Below are 25,148 nucleotides of genomic sequence, written 5' to 3'. Positions count from 1 at the left end.
TCATTCTTTGTAGTTTCTTCTCAAAAGTAGGTCCCATCGTGTTTGATATGTAGCTAAGTGAGAACAGAATTGGAACCTTGGGTTTTTATTGCACGAAACTGCTATGCTACTGAATAAAAACAGCTAGAACAGTTATGTGTTTAAATGTATTTGCAACTGTGTTTATCTCCTTTGAAAAAAACAAACACTTGCTTTCAACACAAGCTTCCCCATACAAACTCTTTAAAGAGGAAAATGGATACCTGGAAACAACAGCTTTAAAATGCTCTGAGATACAAGATAACATCATGGGAATTCAGAAAGAGAAATTGAGGACCCTAAATGTGAAAGCTGTAAGACCCAGAGAATCTTGACTGAATATAAAAGGGGAACCATGTGGAAAATGCATCCAGTAATGGGAGTTACCATGAATGACGAACATTGCTATTTTTATTCTTTGATAAGGGGAAGCTTAGAAGTTGCTCAAGTGTTCAAGAGCAGGTCTTCAGAGGGAAGATGTCCCTTAGTTACCAGACTATTGGCAGCACTTGCCTCCCCGATGCCACACGTTCTAGTGTCTAAAATGGCGAGGCAGGCATTTGCAAGCAGGTGCAAATACGTAGTTGCTGGGCCGCCAGGAATGGGGCATTCAAGTTCCTCCTGGTGCTTTTGGAATGTGTCTTCACTAACTTAGAAAGATTGCTGTCTGGGCAAACAGCCTCCCTGATAAAAATGGATAAAGGTGACAAGGATGCAGGAAGCCAGAGGAGCACCTACCCTATCCCATTCTCTCTCCCCCCCCCCCCCCCACACACACTTTTTAACATACTTCTCTTGTGGTCTCATTGTGTAATGATCATATGCCTTTAATTCACTCAGAGTAACACTGAACATCAAGCAATGCATAAATCTGAGAAGATAAGGCAATACCATCAGATATTTAACAGTTGGAAACTGGAACATATGTCGCCATGCAATATCAAAGTGTGGTGAAGATGGCAAAAATTGTATGTTTCCTGCAAACCAGGAGAAGCTGCAGCAGTTTGCTTTTGGATGAATGTACTGGAAAGGGCAAGATTCTGCCTCCATATCTCTTCTCCTTTCTGCTGAGTCAATTGAGGGCACACTTTGAACTCACGTTGCAGCAGCTGAAGAAGGTTTGAGGACAAAGGGGGAAAGTGAGAGGAGGAGAGAAAAACTGGGACATTATAAAAGCAGCTGAAAAGGTGGAACAGTAGGGGATTGAGACCATCCCTATAAAACTGGGACAATCAGTGAATCTGTAAGGCACTGGAGTTGGTCTGCTGAGGTAGGAGGCTGTGGTGATAGAATGCTAAGCAGCATCGAAAATCATTTGGAATCATTTGGCAGGAAGCTTTTAGTCATAAAATATTGAAATTAATAGAGTCCTGAGGCAGTAGAACAACAAACTGCATTGCTAAAGATTGAAAGTGACTGATCAGCAGGGGTGCAAAGACCAGAAGCAAAATGAGGGCATTGCTCTCAAATGAGAATTGTGCCCGTCTACAGTTCACACATTTCTTGAACTGTAAAGAGTAAGACATCAAATATAATTCATATCTAGAACTTTTAACTTGCTATGTTCACATTTCCTTTGTTACTTTGTCTGCTCTTTCTACAAATGCTCTAATTGTAAAGTACAATATGACCTCTGTATTCACAGGACCAGTATCTATCAACATCTAACAAATTATGTCATCTCTAGGCATTTTATAGGTCCTCTAGCATGTAAAGCAGGAATAGTGAGCATGTGGTCCTCTAGACACTCAACTGCAAATCTCACAATTCTTCACCATTAGATATAATGGTCAGTGTAGGGGCGGGTTGCAGTCCATCCACTACCAGTATGGCAACACATCTTCTACTCCAGTACAATGGTTGGCAAGCATCAAACTGTGCTCAATACAGTGTTCCCTCACTTATCGCTGGGGTTAGGTTTCAGGATCACCCTGAATAAGTGAAAATCCACGAAGTAGGGACACTATATTTATTTTAATATTTATAGATTATTTTAGTAGTTATACACTATTTTAAGTCTTTATCAATCAATCGTATGCTGATAAATCACCTTCTTTTCCCATTGCCACTTGGCTCCCTTTCTCTCCCTTTGGTTTCTCCTTCCTCCCTTCCTTAGGCTGTAAATTATCTTGAACAGATATTACCAATAACAGTGGTATTAACAGTGGGATACTTTGTTTTCCTTCTGAATAACTGAAAGTGAAGTGGAGAGGTTGCTTCAACATATATGTCCAGCAAAAACAGAGCAAAGATAGATATCAATGGCTGTACAAATCTATGCTAGCAAGATCTAGTTGTAGGTTACTCTACTGTTGGAAAGAATTCAATTTCTAGGGATTTTGATGAAGTCATCCAAGAATGTAGCAAGCGAGGGTGGAAAAACAACAGCACACACATTTCTTTGGGACAGTGTCTTTTCCCAGGATGAAATTCTGCATAGCACAGCTACTTAGGGAAAAATAATATGTTCAACCTTGAACATGATTTTGTAAATTTATACTTTTATAACGCACCCCAAGGGCTCTGTTAATTTGCTTTGCCTTATAAAATAATGAATCAAGTTTATTGACAATTCTTTTGAATTTATCTGCTAAAAACCCTACTTTCATAGTTTTGTTGAAAAAATCCTAGGGTCCTTTTTCTGCTGCCTGTTCAATTAGGTGATTTTAGCCATGGAGGAATTGTCTATGGGGTTACAATATTTATTGTTACTCAGTCAGTTCTATTTGGCTTCCTACTTTAAAATATGTTTAGCAAACTAGGCAAAATCTTTAGATGAACCCATCAACAAAAACACATAGGAGATATTTACCATGTGGCTGGAGAAAATAACTTCTACAAAATTAGGTTTGATCCATGCTAACAAGATGTAAAGAGATCAGATGAGGAGTAGAGATTGTGTACATATTCCTTGATCTGTCACTGAGTTTCTTTCTAGGGCAGAAGAGGTGTAAAGGTATCAGATTACGTTTGCATTCAACTGTATTTATGATATAAATAATGCTACCAGATCCACCCAGCAGCAGCCTCTCCTCACTTCCTCCTCCTGCTACCGCCATCCTTCCCCCCACTCTCTGGCCCTCCTTCATCCTCTCGCCCAAACCAGCTCCATCAGTCTGCCCCAGAGCATGAAAACCACCCATCCTCTGTCCCATGTGTGCTCAAGCCACAAAGGGGGTAAGGAGATTGGACGGAGGCACCACCCAATGAATGTGCAAGATGGATGGTATGATTGACAGTAAAACAAGGAAGGCTATTGGTTGATAGGTTGATACAGGCAAAAAAGAGAAATAATTTGGGAGCTGCCAGAGATCCCATATCCAAAAATGTAGTGAACACTATAGTAGGACACTGTTTTTTGCCCTGATGTTACTTCAAGAGGTGTGTGTGTGTGTGTGTGTGCGCGCACGCGCAGAGCTCTCACTAAAGATAAGTTTGGGGTTATAAAGGACCTGTGTAATGCAAACAGGATCAAATCAAGACAGGTTACTGGACAGTGGAGCTGATTTTGTTTTGTTGATGTGAATCCATCCTTAAAAGCTAACACTACAATATTTTCTATTAAATTATCTTGGGAGTGGGAAAGATATTTAAAAAGTGATGGAAGTAATTAAAGTTAATGCAACGTGAGTGACTCAAGAAAAATGTAAACCTTTGTCTGTTTTGTATTGAACATTTTGATACATTAGGATTAGATCTTGTTGCCTTATTTTCATACAATTCCATATATTTCTGATACATAAAGATTAGGTCCCATTGTCTTCTTTTCATACAATTTTGTATGTGTTCCATTCATTTATCATTAGTAATTAGTAATATCACTGTCACATTGATCTCTCTGGGTAGTACTATCTTAGGGCCCTTCTACACAGGCCCTAAAATGTGAAAGAAACTGATCGGGGGGGGGGGGGGGGGAGCGTGGCAAGATGTCATTTGCTGAAAATTTGTGCTGGATTGCATTATTGGTGGAAAAACACATGTTAAAAAGTTGCACTTAAAATCTGATTTCACCCAAAACTATGCATATTCACATCACTTTATATCCCTGCACTCAAGAAAAACATGAGACTTTGTCGCTATATGCTGGTGTGGACTGCTCCTGCAAATGTGCATATTTTAAAATCCAGAAACAGATTATGAGGACTGTAAACGAATGGAGCGATGGACACAGAGGTGGCTAAATGGAAGCTCAAATGCAAAGCAATTCCCATGAGAACTTTCTGAAACTGTTTTTTGTTCTCATATTTATGAAATTAAACAAAGCTTGAATTTACACAGTAGCCACCAGCATGGCAGGAAAGTGATCTCAAAGGGGAAAAGGGGTTCAAGAGGGCAAACGTAAAGGCAGCAGGAGGATAATGAGAGATCATCCTTTTGTGTGCACATTAGTATATCCGCATCAGCACTTATGAGGTCCAGCACATCTTAGAGAGTCAATAAAAAACAATTAAAAGTAAACTTTCGGCAGGTGTCCCGTGTCCATCTTGCAGATTTCTAAAATCCACTACAACTGAACCAGTCAGGATGGTGGGAGACCATTTGCCAGGGCCGACAGCTCAGTGTCTGGACCCACTTCTTAAACCCACTTCTTTGTCCCGCATTATGACGCTGCTTGGACGGACCCTTAAATAATTGACCACTTCATTGGAAGGATAAGAATTTTATTCCATTCTTTGGAAAATGAATGTTGGTTATTTCTTATGATGGAATAAAAAGAGAAGGAAGAGTTGTCCCTGCTGCTGGTAGGGGAAGATATGGAGAACCCCATACACTCCTATGATGGGAACCTAGGATACCAGTGTTAGATAGTATTGCTGAGGCTGAGTATATGTTGAGATTTTTGTAATCCAGATACTTTTCAAAAATATATTATGGCACTTTCCCCTGCCTTTCTGGAACTCTCTCATTCTTAGTGTTTAAACACTTCTGTTGTGCCTTCATCATTTGTTAGCAGCTATAAATCAAGACAGAGTCCTTAGCAGTCAACTTTAAAAGGAGCAGCTAGGACTGATTGGTAGCACATTTATTGGGAAGTATATAATGTAAGCAGTGCAATCCTATGCACAGCTACCCAGATGTAAGGTGATCTGTGTTTAACCAGTGAGCTTTGACTCTTCTGTAACCCAACTGAACCCAGCAGAACTTCCTTCTGAATATATATCACAGGATTGCACTGCTAATTGTTGCATCAATAATTGAAATGGTAGCTTGTAATTTCATTTCTATATCTATTTAACTAAAGCAGGCACAAGCAAATTCTGGCACTCCAGGTGTTTTGGACTTCAACTCCCACAACTCCTAACAGCTGGTAAGCTGGTGGGGATTTCTAGGAGTTGAAGTCCAAAACATCTGGAGGACGGAAGTTTGCCCATGCCTGAATTAAAGTAATGCATTTCTATTTTTCTTGGGTTCCTGTAAGTTGTGCCATCTTGTAGCCTAAATGCCCAAAAAGCATCAGATTAATATGAACTTGGAAGTTAAGCAGGACCAATCATAGTTAGTACAGTAGAATCTCACTTATCCAACGTAAACAGGCCGGCAGAAGGTCGGATAAGCGAATATGTTGGATAATAAGGAGAGATTAAGGAAAAGCCTATTAAACATCAAAAAAGGTTATGATTTTAAAAATTAAGCACCAAAACATCATGTTTTACAACAAATTTGACAGAAAAAGTAGTTCAATACAAAATAATTCTATATAGTAATTACTGTATTTACGAATTTAGCACCAAAATATCACGATGTACTGAAAACATTGACTACAAAATGTGGTGGATAATCCAGAACATTGGATAAGCAAGTGTTGGATAAGTGAGATTCTACTGTACTTGGATAGAAGACTGCCAATGAATATCACGTACTCTAGGCTATATTTCAGAGGAAGGAACCGGCAAAACCACCTCTGAGTACTCATTGCTCAAGGAAACCCTATGAAATTTATGGGGTCGCCGGATCACCATAAGTGGAAAGGCAACTTGAAGGCACATTTAAACACAGTATTTAAAAAAATCCTTCTTACAGCAAGTATTTTAGGGACTTGTTGAACTCGTTTTTTGCAATTAGAACTTGCTTCTCTAAGAAATCTCCCTTTCCAACAAATTATGAATATTTTTGTATATTTGTGGTTCTTGTTAACTAATCTTTTATAGATAGTATCTAGACAGGATTGTGGTGTACACTGAACAAATTCCCCACTTTTACATTACAGTCCAAAACACCATTGTTTATGTAGGTAAAGGATTTACATTCTGCTTCTTGGCCAAATTGAGAAGTAAAAAAAAAAAAAAAGCTAAAATGTACTAATTCCAATAAACATACTTTCACAAAACATTGTGAAACTTTGAAAAATGTTCCACAAAATCAGTATGATTATTTCCAAGGAAAAGTTTTATCACTGTAGTATTTCTTGTCAAGCCAGCAAGTAAGACATGCAGTTCCAGCAAAGGGGCAAATAATTAACTGTCCGTTGGTCATAAAGACAGTTATACTTAAAGAAATGAATTCAATAACTTCTGCATCCCAAAATATCTTGTTTATGAATGTCCAGAGAGCGAGCTCATGGTGTTGTTCATGAGAAGTAAACACTCAATCTGATTTAATATGATTGACATCTTTGATACAGCCACAGAAGCACCCAGGGCAATTGTCAACAGGGAAGAACAAAATGTACCAGGTGGACGAGGGACATGCAAAAAATAGAACAGTGAAATATAAAACAGCAGGCAAGGCTCATGCAATTAATTCAAAATATTACAGCATGCCTTATTTCCTCTGACTTACCATGCCGGCTTCATTGTTAAGGTTTTACAGCTACTGAGATGCTAGCCCAAGACACTCATTCAAAAAATCAAGTAAGGCAACTCTACACGTTTCCTCATAAGACCCACCAAGTTCAGTGGAATTAATCCCCATATAAAGAGCATAGAAGCCTTAATGTGTTTTCTGACACCATGTGCTTTAGACAAACAAAACTCATTTCTGCATCCATTCCTTTGCAAACTCTGTCATGTCATCCTGACTTCATTTCAGGTACTTTTTTTACAACATAGTCTGATGAACGTGAAAATGTCCCTGTTGTGATAAATGTGAAAGTGCCTCTCTGAACATTAAGCAAAGAAAGTAAGGAGGGAATAGAATCAGGAAACATGTATAAACAAGGTAGGTAGGTAGATATTATTTTGCTGTTACAGGAAATGAAAATCTATTGAAGTCAATATGTCTTACCTGCCAGCTATAGGAATAGCCAGATGCCCTTTACAAAGAGACCGTGTTCTTGAAAGACTTCAGAAAATCAGCTTGCATGACCACGCCAGGCCCAGAAGAACCAAACAGATGGGGTTGTTCTTTCTCTCTTTCTAGATCTGCCAGTGACTGAAGTCATGCAGGAAAAAAGGGAGCAGAGCAGAAGAGGAACGTAGTTCCTGTCCAGAGAGACACCAGTCTGAAGAAGCAGGAGGTGCTGTAAACTCTTCTCTTCTGTTTCACCCAGGCTTTTGTTTGGGAAGTCTTTCCCCTTGTTGTCTTGCCCCCACCCACAACTGTTGCTCTGTGGTGCGAAGCTTTGGCAGTGAAGTCCTGAGATTGTGTTTCCCCCTCTCCTGGTCTCCTGTTAAGAGCAATGACTTTGTTGAGCTGAGCTCTGCTTGTGCTATATTTAACTGCTGTTCTCAGCAAGTCAAGCCTGTCAACAGCTGAGAAGTTTGGAGCAGCCTTTGCTGAGTTCCTCAGCTGCTGAATTATCAGTGGATATAGAGCTGCACTCTGTGGCCACCTCAGTACATGGAAAGAAATAGCTTTTTAAAAACAATTGTCCTGTGATTTGACACATGGGTGTGTAAATGAACAAAAAATGAAATGAGATTAGGGGGACCACTATGGCAAGTCAATGTGGTGTTTATTTTTATGGTATGTGTGCATGTATATTTCAAGCTATTTAAAGGCTTTAAAACATATTTACAGGGAAAGAGGCAGTTTTGCCTATTTTGGAATGAGCTAATCTGCTTTGTGTGTGGAATGCTAGCACGGCTTGCGTGCAGGACTTTGGCAGTCTAGCACCCTGTTTACATACTCCACTATTATGGGATGCAAGTATGTCTTCAGGTTCAATCAGTGTTTACTAGCAATGAGTACAAAACAGCTCAGAAAAAATACAAGGACAGAGATGGACCTTGACGGGAGTTTTGAACTTGCTTTACTCTCAGCCCTGGATTAGTGATCTTGGAAACTGTATTGTGGTTGAGGTCATATTTTCATAGAACTGCACAGTTTCCTGTGAGTAACAAAACCAACAACATTTTGTAAATGAGAATAAGGACATGTGTGGCCAAGCAACATCAGGGTGTAGTAAAGAAAGCAAATGTTATCAGTGAGGAAGAACACACAAGCTACAAAAGGTTATAGCAGTATGCTTTTGCCTGAACTTAATGGGGAGGACACGATTCTACCCATTCTATCCCCTCTCGAGCTGCAAAACATAAAAAGTGTACATCTCAAAAATATATATTCTTGGGTTTTTAAAAAGTCATATATTTGAAAAATGCTAGTTCTGTGCCATCAAGTAATTTTCAATTTATGGGGACCCTAAGGTGAACCTATCATGGGCTTTTCTTGGCAAGATTTGTTCGGAGAGGGGGTCATCTATGCTTTCCTGTGAGTCTGAGAGGACAACTTGCCCAAGGGAACCCAATGGGTTTTCATGGCCAAGCAGATATCTGAACCCTGGTCTTCAGGAGCCCCTTTTGCACTGCCATTTAATGCAGTTTAACTGCATTGGACTGCATACATGAGTTTACACTGACCATATAATGAAGTTTCAGACTGCATTATATGGCAGTATAGATGGGGCCAGCATCATAGACCAATGCTCAAACCACTATACTACTCAAACTTACTGAGCATTTTAAAGGAGAAATGCACTAAAATTCATGTACTAGAAATACACAAGAACTTAGGAATATATGTACCAAATACACACAGATTTCTGTGTGAGAAGACAAAGTTTTGCAGAGTAGAAACCTGGGATGGAATAAGAATTCCAGTGGGATTTTGTGAAAGACAAAAGGAAAGAAACTAACATAGTCAGGAGACCAGTTCCCCCGAGAAACATTGCCCATGGGGTAAGCTATTCCTACACACTCTGCTTCTGTACAGACTAAGCATTTATGCTGGAAAACAAGGAGAAAGCTTCTATCTGAACATCTTCCAAGACATGCCAGATTTCTATGTGCTGAGACTGTTCATGGAAAAGCATAAGGTAAAGCTGTTTTCTCGAAGGCTTTCATGGCCAGAATCACAGGTTTGTTGTGTATTTTCTGGGCTGTATGGCCATGTTCCAGAGGCATTCTCTCCTGATGTTTCACCCACACCTATGGCAGGCATCCTCAGAGGTTACCTCACAGCCCTGAAAACACACAACCACCCCATAAGGTAAAGGTTTTCCCCTGACATGAAGTCTAGTCATGTCCGACTCTGGGGGTTGGTGCATGACTGCTAAAGCATATTGTTATATAAATAGACAGAGCTTAGAAATGTTACCTTTTTGGACTACAGCTCCCAGAATCCCATAACAGTTTAGTCACTGGGCATAGTATTTAAGAGATTTTGGAACTTGTGACCCACAAAAATGATGTTTCCAATCTTTGCAAATAACAACTATGCATGATGGAAGAGACCTCAAGTTCACATTGGTTAGTCCTAATAAGAATAGATGTCAATTTTTGATTGGCATAAGTAAATATCCCCCTGAACCTGTGTGGTATACTTTAAATATTGGGCTACAGCTTTTGAATCCCTGCTTAGCCATGGAAAGCCACTGCATGGCCATAGGCAAGTCACACACTTTCTTTCAGCCTCAGAGAAAAGCAATGGCAAACCTCCTCTGAGTAAATCCTGCCAAGAAAACCCCACGATAGGGTTCCCTTAGAGTCATCATACGTCAGAAATGATTCAAAGGCACATAACAACAATTGACAATAAATCACCCTGACTCGATGGGTCTGCTCTTGTTGGGGGCTAACAGTAGAATTCAGGCTTCATTGCATTTGGTTTTCTTCCATTCTATCCCAAAGTGGAAACACTTTCACAACATTGGGGAAAGGGGTGTTGAACTAGTTTCCAAAATTTCACCATATCTAATCTTGTGGGAAGGTAGGGAGCAATTTAGATCAGGATAGAAGTGCAGGGGAAATGGTTACCAGCAACTATTTATCATCTCTGCTCCACCTCCCCAACACTACGGCTTTGTTAGATTTGGACATGGCAACACACACACACACCAACCATCACTGTTTCATAGGGCATTTATTGGAAAGTATGCCTATTGAATCACACAAGATAATGTTTGTGAGAGAACTGTCTGAGACACGCAGACTATTTTGTGAATAACTTATCACTCTGCTCTCATGGAAATCTTGGGCCTTCTTTTAATTTTTGCACAGCAAGAGTTCTCACATAGTATCCTAAAAAGCCTTTTCTCTCATAGTGCTATAGTAAGAATATGTGTACACTGTATCTGCTTTTTGTTACTGCCTTGTCTTTAAAAATAACCATCATGATGACTTTAAGAATCTGTGATTAACTTAAACATTCATCCTCACAGACTGAGCAATGTGTTGTTTCTGGAATGATTAGACATGACTACTCCCTACTATATGCTATTCTAGTCAGACAAAGAAGTCCCATTTAACTCCTGCCTATCAGGCACTGGAACTCACATTCATAGCAATTCTAAATTTTGTTCTAACATGGCCATTCTTATGCTAATCTCAGCCTTACTAATCTGCTTTCAATTTTGAATCAAGTATTTATACTTATAGCCCTTGACCAATTTAATTCATTCGTTGCTCTACATTAAAGAAATTCTTCCCTTTATGAGAAAGTCTTTTTATTGACAGGAGCAGCCTTTCTCAGCCAGATACTATTCCAGCTTAGCCACATCCAGACTGGCGGTTTGTGCCACATATGTTGAACTACAAGTCCCATAATCCAACAGCTAGCACAACAGAGGTTGCTGTCAGTTTTGATTACAACTGATAGACTTTAGATCTGTGCGAGTCAACTTTATATGGTAAGTCATATATCTGTAGGTTACATCTTCAGCCTACATAGTGAAATGCCATGAGGTCTTGGTCATGATGGATTCTGGATTCTCTTGGACAAATAAGAGTATAAGATGGCTCCTAGTAAAACATATTCTGAAAAACACAGAGATACTGAAATTTGAATTGTTTTGGATTGTTCTTGTGTTTTTTTTTTTATAGTACTGTACTTCAGTCTTTTCTTCTTGCATGGTTTTCTGTTCTGTCTGTTTGTCAATTAGTCCTGAGGATCTCTTCTGTCTTAACCTTTCAGTTCATGTTGTTGCTCCAGCTCTCACCTTCTAGCCACTGGTTCCCATTTTATCTCAGATTGATGTCTACTGCTCAGATCTGACCCTTCCCTTGATGGGACTAATGGTCCACAGTTGCTGGCTCCATTGTAAAAAGAAACTCTTTTTTAAAAGATGTTCCAACAGTGAAATGCATATATTGCTGTTTCTGGGAAGAGATTGCGCCTTCCATTTGCCAGTTAAACCAAAGATCTGCTTCTTATAACATGCTGTCCCACTTAGCTTCTTTGCTTTCTACAGTGTTAAGACTGGCCATGAATAAAACACCAGCAGGGAGATAAAGCTGCAAACTACAATTGACTCACTCTACAGCAGACAGATAGCAATGTATGGACTATTTGGATTAAATATTTTGTGAACTAAAGCATAGGTTTAGCAAGGAAGAGTTCAATGAAGGGTGAAAAATAAAGAGCTTAGTGTAGATCATCCTTCATCACGAAGGCAAGTCATTAGGAGGTACCTCAGGGTGCTTCCAGACATGGTTTGAACCCACACTGAAGCTTCGCCATTTGTTTAAATCCACCCCCACCCCCCAAAAATGGGCCTTCCTGGTGGGGTGTCTACTGGGATGGCATCCAGCTACTGCAAAAAACTGCCCTAAAATCTTGTAAAAATTTACTGGGCTGCAATTACGGTGGTACTGGATTCCTCATGGCACGTAGAAAATTGCTCCTCACCCTCTCATCTCCATGACAATTTTGCCAAGCTGTCTACCTTTTCAGGGAAAAGATGACACCTACTAAATTAGACAAGCTACATGGAGTGTGACATTTTATTTCATGACTTTGACATAATTTTTTTGGCAACTGAATACAGGTCTGAGCCTTCCAGAACAGTTATGCTGGTTGAAGGATTATAGAAGCTAGGGTCCCAAAACATAATGTTTCTAAGCCCTGTTTGCCAAAAAGGGCCAGCTAGCTATATCTCTCTAGGAAATGTGCAGATGACAACTTCTCCATAGTTTCAATATTCATGGCATAAGAGGAAACTCATATCCCTCTCACTGAAAACAGTATAGATCAAAATGTCAGTGTTTCAAGACTGAATAAATCTTGGATCTGAGTTACAGGTGTTCTGATTCAGAGCATTTGATGCCAACAAGCCAGATGAAAGCAACATGGTACTCCTCCCTGACAGACCCAGAACAATATGAACACTTTGAATGACACAGCCCAAAAGAATGTGCTGTACAGATCTTTGAAATACGTCCCTTCCTCTAGTTTTTAGTTTAACACTGTGGGGCTAAATGAGCTTTCATGTTTGTAGAGCTATCCAGAATAGCTCTTTTATCAGTGCATTCATTTTCAATGCATTTATTGCATTCATTATAGCTAATAGTAAGAGAGAATGATAGTTGCAGTCTAAAACATACGAAGAACCCCAGCTTGCAAGCTGACTGAGTTGTGAGATAAGACTATCTGGCATCAACAAAAACCAGCTGAAAGAATGGACAGCTTTGTTCATTCTCCTGCCTTTTCCTACACATTAATCCTTGTTGTTAGCTCCAGTTAATGACTAGAGGTTTTCATAAATTCTTTCCCAACTTTCCAGGGAAGGAAGTGAAATTCAGGGATTATGGGATGCATCTATCATCATCATCACTACCACCACCATCACAAACACCAGTGCCGCCACCATCATCCCATCTTTTCCCCAAAACTAGAAATCAAGGTAGCTTACTAAAAATGTTCCCCATCTTTTCTTAAGCTGACAAATATTCTGTAGTAGATAACTAGACTTGAACTCTATTGTTAGTTCCAACTAGAACAATCCCATAGATTTAATCAGAAAGTAATCCAATGAGTCAACTCTAGTTGGAGCTACTTGCAGAATTCAGTCAAAAATTATTAGTACTGTTAAACTTTGTTAGTATAATGTTGTTAATTAATGTATGTTAAATACTAGCTATAAATGAAGTCTAATATCAGAAATAATTAATTTGTCTATGTAAAAACAACTAACTTCCTCTGGGTGGAGGCCATTTAACATAACACTGTTGTGTCTCTGCAATACTAGGAGTGGAAGGGGTGGAATATGATAACACATAGGGAAGTCATTATACATGCCAGTTGCCAGTAATATTGTCAAAAACATTGCAGACATGACCTAGTTTGTATTCTTAACTTAGGAGAGGGTTCAGTAGATAGTTCAGATTAAAACCTTAAAAATCAGTTACCTGGAGGAATGCACCAAAAGATTTACTTCAGACATAGAATTCAATGGCTAAAAGAGAACCTAAAGGGGAAAAAAGAAATTTGCTACAGTTTGGGCTTCTTTTATCTCATAAACAAAGAAGCAAGATTTATGGCTGTGGTGATTTTAGGCCTTATTTCTTATAAGTCATTATGTGATTAAAGTCATTTTGTTTAATTATTTTATACAAAGCGGTATTATTGTGTGCATGTGGTGCTTTTTTATCATGGCCTTGGGTCCGTACAATAAACTATTTTGATGATACAAAGCTGTATTTCAAATTATTATTGTGACTGTGTTGCTATTTGTCATCTTAAAATAAGGCATTTTAACACACAATGCAACAACCACAACCAGTTACTGAGAGAATTCACAGTATATACTCCAAAATAGAAAGACATAGGATTGCGCTGTATATTTCTCTTAAGGAAACTCAAGACTGCTAAACTTTGGTTGGATTATGTCCTGTCTTTGTTCTGACAAAGTTCCTTTAACTGAGCAAACAATCAGAAACATACAATTGGTTAATGTCTAATTTCTGCAATGTTTCCTGTGTAGCAGCACAGGAAACTGGTGCCCTCATAAACAAAAGATATTGTGGAAAGTGTGAAGGGAAATTGGCGACTGTAAATTACTCACAATGTGATCTAATGCAGTTGAATTGCACATCAGCTTACTTCTGGAATAGGTTTACCAACATCCACAGTTTTATTCCAGGACAAATAATTTTCAGATTTCAAAGTAGTCCACATTTAAAACGGGGAAAACACAGTCCCATCCCCAATCTATCGACTCAGAAGTAAGTTGCACTGGTTTCAGTGAGATTTATTTTCCACGTAGGATTAATAATAATAATAATAATAATAATAATAATAATAATAACAATACTTTATTTCTACCCTACCACCTCTCCCAAAAGGGACTCAGGGCCGTTTACAAAGCACTCGTAATGTAACAATACATACAGTGCAATAAATACAGATACATCAATATCAAAGAAAAACATAATTCGCACTATCAATACATAACAATAGCACAGTAAAATCAATCAACCCTAAAATTGGCATCTTTGGCATCATATAGTGAATGGTGTATATTTTTTCTTTTGTGGTGCTCAGAATTAACTGAACTAACATTGCAGATTGCTGAGTAGACATTATAATACATTTAAATCTGGATACTTGCAGTATAGAAGCATGTATTATACAACATACATATTACAACAATATGTTCTTTTAGATGCATTGAGAAATTGAAGCCCAGCAGCTCAGGGATTCTGGGAGTTGTTAGTTTCCATAACTGTTTTTTCCAAGATAAAGACCTATTTTTTTACATCAGCAGCAGCTGGCTGACTAAATATTACAATCTTTCAGCACAACTGAGGATTTCATATACCTTTGGACCATAAACAGAGTGGGGGAAAGGATTGCTGGTGCTGATGTTTGATGGCATCCAGTGTTGCACTGGTTTCAATGGAGCCAGCACAGGGTCTACCCAAGAGGATGTCCCCATATGATGGGAAATTGTTGCGAGAGGGAGCTGCATGCAGGGCAACAGATTCACCCCATGGCACCTCCCTTGAAGTCAGATGAAGCAGGTCGCTTCACCTGGCCTTTATGATAAGGTTGTATTACATTGCACCTCAGCTTTTGGCACCAGAGGAAGAAATATTATTATTATTATTATTATTATTATTATTATTATTATTATTATTGTATGACACAGCAAACAAGATAGACATTTCGTTTCACAAAATCACTAGTTGAACACTTCCCAAGTGTCTAGGACTGTGTGATGTATTTTTGGATGACGCACACAGATCCCAGTAGGGTGGCCTTTTGCAGTTGGCAGATTGTAATTTTGTCAATGTCTATTGTTTCCAAATGCCGGCTGAGATCTTTTGGCACTGCACCCAATGTGCCAATCATCACTGGGACCACTTGTACTGGTTTCTGCCAGAGTCTTTGACATTCAATCTTGAGGTCCTGATAGCGGCTGAGTTTTTCATGCTGTTTTTCGTCAATGCGACTGTCACCTGGGATGGCAACATCAATGATCCAAACCTTTTTCTTTTCCACAACTGTGATGTCTGGTGTGTTGTGTTCCAGAACTTTGTCAGTCTGGATTCGGAAGTCCCACAGTATCTTTGCGTGCTCATTTTCCATTACCTTTGCAGGTTTGTGATCCCACCAGTTCTTTACTGCTGGGAGGCGATACTTGAGGCATAAGTTCCAATGGATCATTTGGGCCACATACTTGTGCCTCTGTTTGTAGTCTGTCTGTGCGATTTTCTTACAGCAGCTGAGGGTATGATCAATGGTTTCGTCGGTTTCCTTGCACAGTCTGCATTTGGGTCATCAGCTGATTTTTCGATCTTGGCCTTAATTGCATTTGTTCTGATGGCTTGCTCCTGGGCTGCAAGGATCAGGCCTTCTGTCTCCTTCTTCAGGGTCCCATTCGTGAGCCATAGCCAGGTCTGCTCCTTATCAGCTTTTCCTTCAATTTTGTCAAGGAACTTTCCATGCAATCAGGACCGGCCCAAGGGAATCTTCAGGGGTACGCAAAAAAAATTTTGCGCCCCCCCCACCGCGCCGCTGGAGGCGTGGTCAGATCTGGCCCCGCCTCCCACACCACGCGCGGGTGCCCTGACCCCGCCCCCACGGCGTGGGGCAGCGCGGAAGGCGTGGCCAGACCTGGCCCCGCCTCCTACGCTGCGTGCGGGCGCCCTGACCCCGCCCCCCACAGCGTGGGCAGCTTGGCCAAGGCGCGCACGGCAGGAGGCAAGGCCAGAGCTAGCCACGCCTCCCACCCCGCACACTCTGTCCCCGGCAGGCTGCAGCGGGAATCCGGTCCTTCCAGGCCACGGTGAAGGTCCAGCCGCGGCCTGGAAGGACTGGACTCCCGCCACAGTCTGGTTGGGACAGGGTGCCCGCCGCGGGAAGCGGGGCTGGCCACGCCTCCCGCGGCGGGCACCCTGTCCCAGCCAAGCTGCAGCGGGCGTGCGCTGCGGGAGGCGTGGCCGGCCCCACCTCCCGCGGCAGCCACCCTGTCCCTACGGCAGGTGCCGCAGGAGGCGGGGCCAGACTTGACCACGCCTCCCGCGTCGCGCGGCCAAGCCTCCCACAGCGCGGGAGGCAGGGCCAGGGCGCCGGAGGCGGGGCCAAGTGTGGCCACGCCTCCCAGGGGCTCGATAGCGCCCCTGGGAACATGGCGCCCAACGCGGGGGCGTGGCTAGCGTCCCGTGTTGGGCCGGGCCTGCATGCAATGTTTTGTTGTGCCAGCTGTCAGCTCTAGTTTGTAGTGTGGTTTTCTTGTACTGGTTTTTTGTCTGCTGTGCTTTGAGGAGTTTCTGATTTTTGACTTCAATCAAAGCAGGTTCTTCACTTTGATTTACATATTCTGCCAGGGCATGTTCTTCTTCTTTGACTGCTTGTTTTACTTGTAAGAGTCCTCTGCCCCCTGATCTTCTAGGCAGATATAACCGGTCAACATCACTGCGAGGGTGCAGTGAATGATGAATAGTCATGAGTTTTCTTGTTTTTCTGTCCAAATTGTCCAGTTCAGCCTGTGTCCAATTTATAATGTCAGCAGTATATCCTATGACAGGTATGGCCCAGGTGTTTATGGCCTTGATGGTGTTGCCTCCATTGAGCTTGCTTTTGAGAATTTTTCTGACTCTTTGTGTGTATTCTTTACTGACTACAGTTTTCACATGTTCATGCTTGATGTTGTTCAGCTGTAATATGCCCAGATATTTATAGGCTTCTGGCTGGTGACACTTTATTGTTTGGCCATTAGGCATATTTATGCCCTCACGTTCAATGGTTTTTCCCTTCTTCAATGCCACTGTTGAACATTTGTCCAAACCAAACTCCATGCTGATATCAGTGCTAAAAATTCGGACAGTGTTAGTCAGAGACTGGATTTCAGTTTGTGTTTTCCCATATAGCTTCAGGTCATCCATGTACATCAGATGTGAAATTTTGTGATTTTTTAGATGTTTGATAGCCAAGGTTTGTTTTTTGTAAGATTGTTGACAGAGGGATCACGGCAATAATGAAAAGCAGAGGGGACAATGAGTCTCCCTGGAAAATTCCTCTTCTGATGTTGACAAGTCCATAGCTTTCATTACCAACACAGTTCAGTTTTCCAGTGCTCCATCATGTTTTCAATAAAGGTGCCAATGTTTTTACAAATCCCGATGGCCTCCAGGCACTTGATGATCCAGCTGTGTGGGAGTGAGTCAAAGGCCTTTTTGTAGTCAATCCATGTCCTGTGAAGATTAGCTTTTCGGCTTTTACAGTTCTCCAGAATCATTTTGTCAATTAATAACTGGTCTTTTGTGCCCCTGCTTTTCGATTTGTTGTCTTTCTGTTCATCTGGCAAGATATTTTTTCCTTCAAGGTAGTTATTATTATTATTATTATTATTATTATTATTATTATTATTATTATTTTATGACACAGCAAACAAGATAGATATGCTGGATTTTGTATCACTATTATTATTATTATTATTATTATTATTATTATTATTATTATTATTATTATTATTTGATACACATCAAAATTAGAACACAGCAAACAAGATCACTATGCTGGATTTTATATTGGATCACATGTCGGACACTTCCCAAGTGTCTACGACTATGTGAGGTATCAGTTGAATAATGTGTGAAGATCCAAGTAGGGTGGCCTTTTGCAGCTGACAGATGGCAATTTTGTTTGCGCTGATTGTTTTAAACTGCTGGCCAAGGTCTTTAGGCACCGCATGCAGTGTACCGATCACCACTGGAACCATCTTTACTGGCTTGTGCCAGGATCTTTGCAGTTTGATCTTTAAATCCTCACATCATGTAAGCATTTCCAGTTGCTTCTTGTCAATTCTGCTGTTGCCTGGGATTGCAACATCAACAATCCATACTTGTTTTTTCCCCACAATCGTGAGGTCAGGAGTATTGTGCTCCAAAACTCTGTTAGTCTGAATTTGGAAGTCCCAAAATAGTTTGACATGTTCATTTTCTGTAACTTTTTCAGGTTTGTGATCACACCAGTTCTTTGTCACAGGCAGATGGTGTTTGTGGCATACGTTCCAATGGACCATCTAAGCAATGGTATTATGCCTCTGCTTGAAGTCCATCAGTGCGATCTTGCAGCAACAGAGATGATAATGATGATGATGATTATATATATTTATTTATACTCCATTTTATCTCCCCTGAAGGGGAAGAAGAGCAGCAGGCAAACTTAACAACAACAACAACAACAACAACAACAACGTCTTGACTGGACCTTGAATATCAACAGCTGCTGTTATAGTCACAGGGAAAGTTGAAGACCAGCTAGGCTCACCTTCACTTACCACTGACCTTACTTTTTCCTCTCCTTCATCCTTTCCCCATGTAATTTGTTAAGGGGACATGGAATTTTGATCTAACTTTTGGGCTATAGGGCAGGGCATAAATGTTTCCGATAAAGATTAAATTTAGATTTAAATGTAATTTAAATTGTAAGAGTATTTTTATTGTATTTTGACTGTATTTTGTTTTAATTGCACTAATATTTAATTTGTTTTTTAAAAACTTTAAAAACTTTTGTATTTGAAATGTTTTAAAATGTATTGGGACATATCCTGTTATTCTAAGCCACCTTGAGTACCCATGGGGAGAAATAAGATGGAAAAATAAATAATAAATCACTGCCAGTATCCTAAATTATCTCTTACTTAACATAACTTTACAAATACTTAGCTAAGTAGTAGAGGCATTAAGAAACTCTGTCAGTGAATAACAAAGATGAGCAATGGGTACCAGTTAGTGTTCAATGAGCATCATTCCCATTGTACATGAGTGTTACACAACAGTCATTTTGCCAACACTATTGTGTAATAACAGCATTCCTTGATTACATACAGATATTACAAAATGACCCAATTCTAATTCCCACATACATAAAGATGAAACTTCAGTATGGGATTCCAGCCAACATTTGTTTCTTGAAGCCATCACATCAGTTCCAGGAACAGTGGAAATCTCTTCCTCAAGGAACAGAAATTAGGAATGGAAAATGCCCATGTTGCTTAGTTTTCAAAGCAGAGCATACTGCCCTGTAGACTTAAGTCTAAGTAGGCAGAAAATGGGCCAAACAAGATGTTAAAGATAAATCTGTATTTGTTTCAGTTAAAACTCTTTTTACAGATGGGCTTTCCTGAAGAATATGTGCTGTAGCAATCAAATGTCCAAGTGAAGCCTTTTATTACCTTCCAGTGATCAATCATAAAAGTGAGCATGCTAAAGGAAGGATACCTTGTTGAGGATAAACACTGGTTTTGAGAGTTGTCTTCCACCACTTGAGGGAGCACCTCTTTAAAGAGGACTAGCTGTGCCCGGCCACGCGTTGCTGTGGTGAAGTATGGTGGTATGGGAAATAAAGTATTGAGGAATTGGTGGTAGTTAAGGTAAAGGGTAAACGTTTTACCCTGACTCTGGGGGTTGGTGCTTATCTCCATTTCTAAGTCGAAGAGCCCACGTTGTCCGTAGATTCCTCCAAGGTCATGTGGGATGACTGCATGGAGTGGCGTTACCTTCCCGCTGGAGCAGTACCTATTGATGCACTCACATTTGCATGTTTTTGAACTTCTGGGTTGGCAGAAGCTGGGGCTAACAGTGGAGGCTCTCTCAGCTCCCCCAATTCAAACCTGTGGCCTTTCGGTCCAGAAGTTCAGCAGCTCAGCGCTTTAACATGCTGCGCCATCAGGGGACATTATTTCCTAAAGGTTGTAAATATACAATATTTCTTATTGTTTGTTTTTTTTTTTTTTGGTCTGTTGGAGGCAAGTATGAATGCTGCAATTAGGGAAAATGATTAGGATGTAATGGCCTTGCAGGTTTAAAGCCTGGCTGTTTCCTCCCTGAGTGAATTTTTTGTTGGGAGGTGTTAGTTGGCCCTGATTGTTTCCTGTCTGGAATTCCCTTGTTTTCAGAGTGGTGTTCTTTGCGATATTTTATGTGCTTCTACTGTCTGTGGCCCTGAGAAAACAGAGGATTTGCCAGACTTTGATGATGGGAATACTTTGTTGGGAGGTGTTAGCTAGCCCTGATTGTTTCCTGTGTGGAATTCCCATTTTCAAAGTGTTGTTCTTTATTTAGTGTTCTGATTTTAGAGATTGTATTGTTCTGTTTTATTATACCACATTAATTTTTATATATTCTGATTTTAGTGTTTATGAATACTTGGAGCCAGATTGTATTCATTTTCACGGTTGACCGCAACACAATAATAATAATAATAATAATAATAATAATAATAATAATAATAATAGTAATGATAGTAATAATAATGACTTTGGTAATACACAGTGCTTCACTCCCTTCTCAGCTTCCTTTCTGGAAGAATCCTTTCTTGGGAGGTGTTAGCTGGCCCTGATTGTTTCCTTTGTGGAATTTCCAATTTCCCTGATTTCAGAGTGTTGTTCTTTATTTACTGTCCTGGTTTTAGAGATTATATTGTTCTGTATTATTCTATCCCAGTAATCATTTCATATTAAAGTAGAATCTCACTTATCCAACATTCGCTTATACAGTGTTCTGGATTATCCAATGTAGCCTGCCTTTTTGTAATCAATGTTTTTGTAGTCAGTGTTTTAAATTCATTGTGATATTTTAGTGGTAAATTTGTAAATACAGTACAGTAGAGTCTCACTTATCCAACATAAATGGGCCGGCAGAATGTTGGATAAGCAAATATGTTGGATAATAAGGAGGCATTAAGGAAAAGCCTATTAAACATCAAATTAGGTTATGATTTTACAAATGAAGCACCAAAACATCATATTAGACAACAAATTTGGCAGAAAAAGTAGTTCAATATGCAGTAATGCTATGTAGTAATTACTGTATTTATGAATTTAGCACCAAAACATCACAATATATTGAAAACATTGACTACAAAAATGCGTTGGATAATCCAGAACGTTGGATAAGCGCATGTTGGATAAGTGAGACTCTACTGTAATTACTACATAGCATTACTGCGCATGGAACTACTTTTTCTGTTAAATTTGTTGTATATATGATGTTTTGGTGCTTAATTTGTATGACGATTACCTAATTTGATGTTTAATCGGCTTTTCCTGAATCCCTTCTTATTATCCAACATATTCACTTATCCTGCCGGCCTGTTTATGTTGGATAAGTGAGACTCTACTGTATATTGATAATCTTATATTATCTTCTTAGAACTGGAGTATATGAGGCCCCTTCTACACAGCTGTATAAAATGCACACTGAAGTGGATTATATGGTAGTGTGGAGTCAAGATAATCTAGTGCAAAGCAGATAATATAAGATTATAAATGGGTTATATAGCTGTGTGGAAGGGCCTTGAGTCTACACTGCCATATAATCCAGTGCACATTAGATAATCTGTTGAAGAGGCCTAAATTTGCCTGTCCCCTGGGCTGAGTTGGTTGCTAGGAGACCAAGTGGGCAGAGATTAGCCCTCTAAATGGCAGCAATTGGATAAAAACCATTATTCCTTTCCCTATAATTAGGACTTTATTTTTCTTTTCTTTTTGTTGTATCAACCTAGAGGCGTGGATGATGGGTTGTGTTGTCAAATTTCGAGGTTGAGGGGCCTGTAGTTTTGTTGTTTTGTCGGTCGCCATGATGCCATCACTCATTTATATATATAGATGTGCTACAGTGCAATTTCATTTGACTGTGAGGATATAAGGATGAGCATGTCTGTATGATCTCGTCTCACATTAAGGACATAGTAAAAGGATTGGGAAAACAAGGATGCCTCACATGATTTTAAGCAAACAGATTGGGAGGGTGCAGCCCCTCAATGGCTTCTTATGCCTTGTTCTCATCTACACATATTAATTAAACTTCTCCTAATATATATGTAGGAATAGGTTTTACTGAAGTAGCTCCAAAGAGCAGAGAGGGCATAGAGGTCCTAAAGAGAAAAGGATAACGAACAGAAATAATAGGGCTAAGAACTGATAGAAAAGGAGGAGGAAGAAGTAAAGGAAGAAAGAGATTGGTGGAGGATGACCAGTAGCAACAAGAGGAAATGTGAAGGGAATAGCATTAGGCCCAGACTAATTAGTTTGACTTAGGTTCCACTGAAATCAATAGAACAAGTTTAGCAATGCCCAGTCTCATTGATTTCACTGACATCTAAGGGCAATTAGCTTTGTTTGGATTCAATTCAAAGTCCTTGATTATGCAAAATCCCCTTCCCTGCCCAGCTGCTCCTCCTTTCTTTCTAAGTTTCTGTATGCTCTGGCACTTGATGTAGACAATGGGATACTGAATAATGGCCTTTCCTGGCCAGCAATTACGCCAAGCTTCTGGAATTTGTGTAATACTATGACTAAGTCGGCTTGGGTGATAGCTTAAATATTTGCAGTTAGAATATTGAAAGAAGAGAGAGAGAGAAAGCATTTAAATGTAGATCTTGCTGTAAATGGTTGCCAAGATATTTCTATCTGGCAGAAGCAGCTTGTTAACATACTGAGGTGCTGAACTGATGTTGCTTTCTTTGGAACCAGTACTACCTGCGTCCATGTATTCTGCTCAGCCTGGACATGTCGGAATGAGCCGTTTGCTACAATAGAATACCATAGGTCTACATCATTTTCTCATCACAGTGAAACAAAGCTATTTCTGTAGCCTCCTAATATTTAGGAATGTGGGGGCTGCAAAGCAGAGTGACACCTTTGATCTATGATCTGAACTGCGAAGGAGTGCCCCTTCCTTTATTAGATACATAACTGTTCCCACACACACAACCTTGGACCACAGGCTGTCCAGGGTTATGGAAGTCTGATATAATTATGTCACAGTTGCCTGAGAGGCCATGATAAATGTTTATTTATTCATTTTTTGGAATGGTTTTTCAAAAAATAATAACGAAAGGAGTGTCTCCATCCCATGAAGTAAGGAATGAGATAGGACAGTACCGCCTATTTATTTATTTTTAGCATTTAGAATAAGATGGTACCTTGTAGGTCTAGAATGGGAGGAGTATATAGCAATAGCTTCAGCTTTCTGGCATCAGGAGATCCAGGGAGGTGACACTATGAATTACCACAATTGGTGATGCCACCCCCAGCGATGTCCATACTTTTTATTCAGGCACATCTCCAGCAATTTTGCTCTTGTTGTGTACAAGTCATTTCTAACCTATGGCAAACCTACCATAGGTTTTCCTGATATATTTTTTTCATTGGATTAACGTCCTTCAAGACTACTGGTAATAAGAGCTCTTGTGCATACTTCTCATGGAATAAGTCCCAGGAATTTTGCATAATTGTGTATGATTGTTCTGAAAAACAGAAAACAGCAGCCATTGCTTCCCTCTGAGGCGGATAAAGTATGACTTGCCCAAGATCACCTAGTGGGTTCCATGTCTGAATGGGGATTCAGATCTGGACATCCAGAAATCATAATCCAATGCTTAATCCACTATATTATGCCGGCTCCCACCAGGTTGGGAGAAAGAACTCTTGTCTGTTTAAAGTCCCAACCTGGACTTTCCACAGATATATAAACCCTACTTGCTAAGTTTCCAACAGACCTCACACCTCTGAGGATGCCTGCCATAGATGTGGGCGAAACATTAGGAGAGAATGCTTATAGAACATGGCCATTCAGCCCAGAACTCACAGCAACCCAGTGATTCCGGCCATGAAAGCCTTCAACAACACATCATCTCTGTCTGTTGGAAATAAAAGAACTCCCCTTTCCTGAAGTTCAAGCTATAGAAAAGTAGCACTAAAGGTCTCTAATCCAGATGTTTCCTTACTAAATTCCCAGTACTCCTCATCTCATTAACATATCTGCCCAGTACTGAGGGCCTTTTCTTCGGACCTTCTAGCTTCCATCTTTGCAATTTCCTAACTTTCCTTAAGTGGATGATGACTCAAGACACTCTAGTAGCTTCTGGCTTCATCTGGTTGTTTGGATTAATATCAAAATGTCTGCTATTTTTTCTACCTGATAATATAATTATGAGAGTATTAAGATTTATTGATAAATTTTCTCAGAGTTCATTTGGTAATCAGAGCCATTTATCTTTGTTTTCCTTTTTCTCTGATTTTATTAATGGTGTGCAGCCTACTTAAATTTATATTTTCTGGTTATGCTGGGGCTGGGTAGTGGTGAGTGGCTATATTTTTGTTCAGAATCCTCTGGACATAGGTTCCTTGATGCTATACATAAAACATTTTGAAGAATTTTAGTTACAAAGGATGAGTTAAAGTTGTTTTTTAAGTGTGCCTTAAAGTGGCCTTTGGTAAAATAAACATTAGATAATCAGCCCCAGATGGTATTATAATTCTATCCTGTATTTTATTAGGTCCTTATCATTTATGTACTTTAATTCATCATTTATTCTTGCATTGCTGCTTCAGTTTCTCCACCTATGTAGATGACAGAACTGTGCCTGGTGGTTGACTGATATTATTAACTGTTATAATATTCTCGTTTTATATTGTATTACTGTTTTTATTTTTTTATACTGTGAGTTGTGTTTATGTTGTT

General features: G+C 39.8%; 1 protein-coding gene across 4 annotated transcripts in view; it reads right to left on the bottom strand.

The window, feature by feature from the left end:
* Positions 1–25,148, bottom strand: part of filip1 (filamin A interacting protein 1) — a 153,811-nt gene that overhangs the window by 101,943 nt on the left and 26,720 nt on the right. For 2 of the 4 annotated variants that reach the window (XM_008122091.3, XM_008122080.3), the window contains exon 1: positions 7,243–7,721. The exons of 1 other annotated variant lie outside the window; for it this stretch is intronic. The gene's annotated coding sequence lies outside the window, so the exon portion shown is untranslated. Of the gene's footprint in view, positions 1–7,242; positions 7,722–25,148 lie in introns of those variants that run through there. One more of the 4 variants, XM_003215681.4, reaches the window with a different exon arrangement.

Source organism: Anolis carolinensis, chromosome 1 (genome assembly GCF_035594765.1).
Source record: "Anolis carolinensis isolate JA03-04 chromosome 1, rAnoCar3.1.pri, whole genome shotgun sequence".
NCBI lineage: Eukaryota > Metazoa > Chordata > Lepidosauria > Squamata > Dactyloidae > Anolis > Anolis carolinensis.
The sequence above is the reverse complement of the archived record's forward strand: the minus strand, read 5'-3'. Positions and strand labels throughout refer to the sequence as shown.